The sequence below is a fragment of the Coregonus lavaretus genome (assembly GCF_964263955.1).
Source record: "Coregonus lavaretus genome assembly, chromosome: 6".
Taxonomy (NCBI): Eukaryota; Metazoa; Chordata; class Actinopteri; order Salmoniformes; family Salmonidae; genus Coregonus; species Coregonus lavaretus.
Window position 1 is genome coordinate 33,160,240 of NC_139993.1, and position 6,510 is coordinate 33,166,749.

Here is a 6,510-nt window from a genome sequence, read left to right on the forward strand (position 1 = left end):
TCTCTCTCATTCATGTTTTTCATATCATGAGAGCACCTAACAGAGTAAAGCCTTCATATGAGAACATTATTGGCATGTTTTTTAATGAGATACCGATGAGATTGTCAGCAATGCAGAAATGCCAAACCAAACACAGGATCAAATAGCAGCCCCTTTCACATGGGCCCAGGTGAGTGACGAAGATAAAGCGAATTAAATAATGTTGTATGACATTAAATAATCTAAGTTAACTGACTTATTTAACTTAAGACATAGACAAAGTAATAACAAAATGCACACTACTGTAAACATACTTCCCCTCCCTCCCTCTCTCTCTCCATTCTCATTTATGTTTCGATCATGTGTGTTGTGGCTTTCTTTCTCTTTTGTGCAAAGTACAGTAGACCAGAGAAAGGTTATAATGCAGTAATGGAAAACTAAAATCTAACTGAACCTACATAATTAAACTTCTAATATTGTCCTACCCCTGTAGGACAACGTCCATCAAGAAACAGCGGATACCAGGATGCCCACTCACCTGGAGTTACAGAAGACCAAAGTCGCATCTCGAATCTCTACTTTGCTTTGTGACATGACACTACTGGTGTGTTGGTGGAAGACCTGCTGACACTTCTACGGTTACATTTTACTTGGACAAGTGCAGTTCCAGCAAGCAAGTATGTTTTTGAGAAACCACTTGCCGGTATCCGGTAAGATCAATACCGGGAAAACTAGAAAACAGGGCTCAAGAAAACAAGAGTACGAAAAACACGCTGGTAGGCTTGACGAGACAAGACGAACTGGCAACAGACAAACAGAGAACACAGGTATATATGCACGGGATAATGGGGAAGATGGGCGACACCTGGAGGGGGGTGGAGACAAGCCCAAAGACAGGTGAAACAGATCAGGGTGTGACAGGGAATTGGAATGTTTAGATGAGAAACCGAACAACAGAGATCACAAAACCACCGTGGAGATAGGAGAAATAGCTGTGACAGAAGGGCAGACTATTGCGCATAAAGGGCTTATTTGCCATTTTGGGTTTACCAAAGTTTGATTTGATCAATGAAACGGTCCCTGACTACATGCACTGTGTGTTACTTGGAGTGTGCAGACAGATCGCCACTTCATGAATTGATTCCAAGAGCTAAGCACAGCCATGGTACATTCGTACACAAACCCAGAGAATTGACGTACACCTTCTGTCTATAGAACCTCCAGGTAGTATTGCTCAAGTTCCAAGATCAGTAACTGTAAAAACAGCCAGCTCATCTCCTATTCAAGAGCCCACATTTATTTTAGTTTTCTTATTGGAGTAAGGTCATGCCAATCATCATCATTATTTATTAGCCAGTCAGCAGCCTTTATTCATGGGACTTAGCTTAGGACCCCACCATGGATTGTGTATTTGTGTCATTCAGAGGGTGAAGGGGCAAGACAAAAAATGTAGTGCCTTTGAACGGGGTATGGTATGGTAGTAGGTGCCAGGCGCACCGGTTTGTGTCAAGAACTGCAACACTTCTTGTCACGCCTGCTCCCGCTTCCCCTCCCTGGCGCTCGAGGGCGCCAGGCTTCCCATCATTACGCACACCTGTCACCATCGTTACGCGCACCACGCTTCATCGGACTCACCTAGACTCCATCACGTCATTGATTTCCTCCTCTATATCTGTCACTTCCTCAGTTTCATTCCCGTGTCTGCATTGATGTTGTTTCGTTTCCCCTGTCCAGACGCTGTCCGTGTTTTGTTCCATGTCTTTTATTTATTAAATCATCACCCTGTACTTGCTTCCCGTCTCCCAGCGTCTGTCAAACCGAGATCGTTACACTGCTGGGTTTTTCACACTCAACAGTTTCCCGTGTGTATCAAGAATGGTCCACCACCCAAAGGACACCCAGCAAACTTGACACAACTGTGGGAAGCATTGGAGTCAATATTGGCCAGCATCCCTGTGGAAAGCTTTCAACACCTTGTAGAGTCCATGCCCAGACGAATTGAGGCTGTTCTGAGGGCAAAAGGGGACTCAATATTAGGAAGGTGTTCCTAATGTTTGGTATACTCAGTGTATATTTTCATGGTCCTTAGTAACTGCCACAGCCCAAGAATGCCAGTCACCAGAGACGATCCTCCACAAGTTGTGGTTTGTCCCTGCCGCCAGACTCACCCCCCACATCGTCTGATCGACAAGGCACACACAACAACACACAAACAACACACCACTCCAACGAGTGAGACCAAGAGGACACTATGGGAGGAATTATTTCCTCACACAACCAGACAAGCACCAGCTATCTTTCTGCGTGAGATGAGAGAAGCACCCTCTGTTCTTCCATAACACTCGCAACGTGCCTGAAGCTAATTGGAGAGAAAAGTGAGAAGTTGAGACATGAGATAATGGAGCTATCGGAAGAGCTAACTTCATCCGCTTCAATGAGTATCCAGCAGTTCAAGTCACCACCCAGGCTGACCCGCATCCTCATTGGTTGCCATCTCACCGGCCCCCCACAGCAGGTGCACTCCGACTAGAGATCATTAAGATCAACGTCAGCCTGAGCGGGCACTGCTGGTGACAACCAAAGAAGACACATTGCGGTCACAAAGGCAGTGTGATAAGATCAGCTCATTGAAGAAATCAGGATCAGAGAGCTCCCCGACCCAGACCAGTCATTATCATCGTCATCACCTACTCCGTTAAACCCTCTCCATCTTGAGCCATTGCACCACCATTGAGACAGGTCGTCTTCTCATTGCAGGACTCGTAGCCCTACAGCGCCACTCAGAGGGCCAACTTCACATGATCGCCGTCAGCCTACTCCTGACCTTTGCCGTCAGACCCTCACATGATTGTCACCGTCAGCCCTCACCTGATCGCTGCCGCCGCCGGCACTCACCTGTCCGCTACCACACTTCTTCTCCGCCCAGCTGGGAGTGCACCTACCGCCGTGAACCAACTCCTACCATCCCTAACTTTGTCAATGAAGATCCACGGGACTTTGCAAGGCTGAAGGTTGCCCTCGACAATGTGTAGATGCAACGGAGTGCTACAAGTTTCAGGTACTGGTGGACCACCTGAATTTGGAAGATGCTTTGCTAATTGTAGACTCCCACAGCAACAGCAGGAACCCATACTGTACAGCGAAACCATGGAGTCCCTCATAGAACTGTTTGGCCAGCCCCACCAGCTTGCCCTCCAACGCATCGCAGCTAAGCTGCCACACGACCTAAGAGCCAGCTTCAAGAGATGTGTGAACCCCATCAAGACACCCATTCCAACCCTCCTGGCACTCAGTTCAGCAGCAACCAAGGCAGGGACAATCCTGGCTCACGCCGATATCAAAGACCACCACTCTCCACGGAGATGAGCAGAGAAAGGACAAAGCCAAAGCCTCTGCACAGAAGTCTTCGGAGAAAAGGTCATGGGAGAGGCCAAAGAAATACTGCCCATTCTGCAACACCATAAGGCACTACATGAATCAGTGCACCAACTTCCAGCTCCTTTCCAAAGAACAGATTGAATCCTGGATCAAGACAAATCACAGATGTTGGAAGCTGTTGGAAGCATCAAGTGTACTCTCAAGGCTAAGTGCAAGAAGTGTGAGAAGAAACATCTTGAAATTATCCATGCTCCATGCTCAACGCTAGCACTACCGCTACCAAGAACGCTAGCACGAGTGCTACAAAGACCACCAGCACAAAGGCGCTAGCAGAGAGCACTTGCCTGTGAGCGCCTTAGCAGAGACCCACTATGTTGATTGACCTTCCGGCAGCAGCAAGGTGTTGCTGAAGATGAGTCGAGTCATCTTGAGGAGTGACAACAAGTCACTCGACACGTACGCCCTGTTGGATGACGGATCGGAGAGCACTAAACCTGTACATGAAGCAGTAGAGCAGCTAGGCCTCCAAGGTAATCCTGAGGACTTGGCAATTTGCACAGTGCGCCAAGATATCTGAGTCATCTATGGCACTTCTGTGTCATTCTCTGTGGCTCCTGCTACTCAACCAAACCGGTCCTTCAACATCCACAGAGCCTTCATAGCTGAAGAGTTGGGCCTTTCACTGCATACCTACCCTGTTGAAGCCCTTCAGAAAATAAATCGGCACCTCAAAGGTCTTCCCCTTCAACTGCTGAACTAGGCGCCGCCTCTACTGCTCATCGAATCAGACTATCCCCATCTGATCACCAAGACAGAGCCAGTGCATTTGGGTCCCCCTGGCGGACCTGCTGCCATCAAGACTAAGCTCGGTTGGACCCTTCAAGGCCCTTTGAAGTTCCTGAAGCAGTCTTGATCCACAACAGTGTTTTCTTGCATCCACCGTCTCTCCATCTGCAGAGCTCTTCAACCATGTAGAGAAGCTCTGGCAGTTGGATACGCTACTGTCCAGGAGTGAGAAGCTCGTCACACGGTCAAGACAAGATGTAGAAGTGGTGCAACTACTGGAGGAGAAAACAGTCAGGGTTGAAGTGGACAGGGTTCAAAGGTACGCCTCTCCGCTCTTGTGGAAGAAGAACATTCCTCCCTTGGAAGCTCCAAAGGAGGCAGTACTGGCTCATCTGCGAGGGACAGAGAAGCATCTGTCAAAGGATCCAGAGAAAGCAGCAGTGTACAACACAGAGTTTCACAACTTGGTGGAGTCCGGCCACATCAAGAAGGTACCCCCAGCAGCAGTCGAAGAGTACCAAGGTTGGTACATTCCCATTATATGGTCCACCACAATGGGAAGAACAGAGTCGTCTTCAACTATTCCTTCAACTACAGAGGCAAGAGCTTGAATGAACAACTCCCTCCTCGACCGACCTTGGAAGCTACTCTGCTAGTAGTCCTTCTCCATGTCCAGGAACACTCTGCGGCCATCAGAAGCAACATCAAAGGTATGTTCCATCAAGTCGAAGACCAGCCTCCTCTCCGGTTTCTGTGGCGAGACCTGAACTATGATGATCATCCTGATGTCTACGAGTGGCAGGTGCTTCCCTTTGGAACAACATGTAGTCCCTGCTGCGCCACATTCGCCCTTCAGAAGCATGTGTTCGACCACAGCGAGCCTGTAGAAGAACATTCTTTCTATGTAAAAAACGGTCTACAAAGCCTCCCCTCTGCAGATAGCCAAGAAACTGGTGGACAAGCTGAAGCACCTCCTTGCTGAGGGCGGATTCGACCTACGCTCGTGGGCCAGCAACCTTCCAGTAGTCATCAGACACCTACCTCAAGAGTCCAGGTCGGAGACCGGTGAGCTCTGGTTCACCCAAGATGACATGGAGCCCCAAGAGCGCACCCTTGGACTAAGATGGCACTGTCTGTCTGACACTCTCGGCTACAAGCTCGGTCAAATAAAGAAAGCTGAGCCCACCATGTGCAACATATATCGGATCCTAGCCAGCCAGTAAAATCCACTCGGCTTCATCGTTCCATACACAACACGGGCCAAGGTCGTGGTCCAGAGGCTCTGGGACAAGAAAAGAGGGTGGGATGACCCAGACCTACCTGAAGATCTTCTCCAAGTGTGGCTTACTTGGGAGAACAAACTTCCACAGTTGCCTCAGGTCACACTGCCAAGGTGTATTTCAGCACCGACATGGACCTCCCAACGAGCACAAGAAGTGTCCATGTCTTCAGTGATGCCTCAGAGTGTGTGTAAGGTGCCGTTGTATACCTCTGCATTGAAGACACCAATTGACGGATCCAAGTGGCGTTCCTTGCAGCAAGATCAAGAGTGGCTCTGAAATGACAACAGTCAATGCCTAGACTTGAGCTCTGCGGTGCACTCACCGGTGCCCAGCTGGCCGTGGTTCTCCGAAAATAACTCACCCTGGAGATCCACGACATCACATACTGGTGGGATTCTACAACAGTCTTAACTTGGCTCCAGTCAGACTCCTGCAGGTACAAAGTATTTGTTAGCACAAGAGTCACAGACATACAGGAGCTCACGGATCCACAGGCCTGTTGTTACGTGGACACGAAGAGCAATCCAGCTGATGATATCACACGTGGCAAGACATGTCTCAGTATTTATGTGTATGTGTATATATATATATATATACAGTATATATATGCGAGAGAGAAAAAATATATATGGGGGATTGGAAGTGATGCAGACAATTACATTGATGGAAGTTACAATCTATCTGGAATATTAAAGCTGATCTACCCCCTAAAAAAAAAAAAAAGAAAGAAAAGAAAGAAAGAAAGAAAAGAAAAAGAAAAAGACACTGTCTCAGCCAGTCCCTCCGAGCAGCCGTCTGGTGACTGTGGCTCCGAGTATGACAACAACACCGGACTGATTCGTGTTAAAGGTTGCCTTCGGAGATGTGATCAGCTGGGCCCTGTCATCCTTCATCCAGTGGTCCTGGACCCAGCTTATCCAGTCACAAGGCTACTGATCAAGAAATGTGACGAGCAGCTATGGCATCCGGGCCAAGTGAGGGTGTTTGCTGTGTTATGTAAAGGGTTCCAGATTCTGAGGGGGAGGGCAGCTATCCATCGCTTCCAGCTTGGTTGCGCCAAATGCAGGATGTCGCGAGGCCGCTT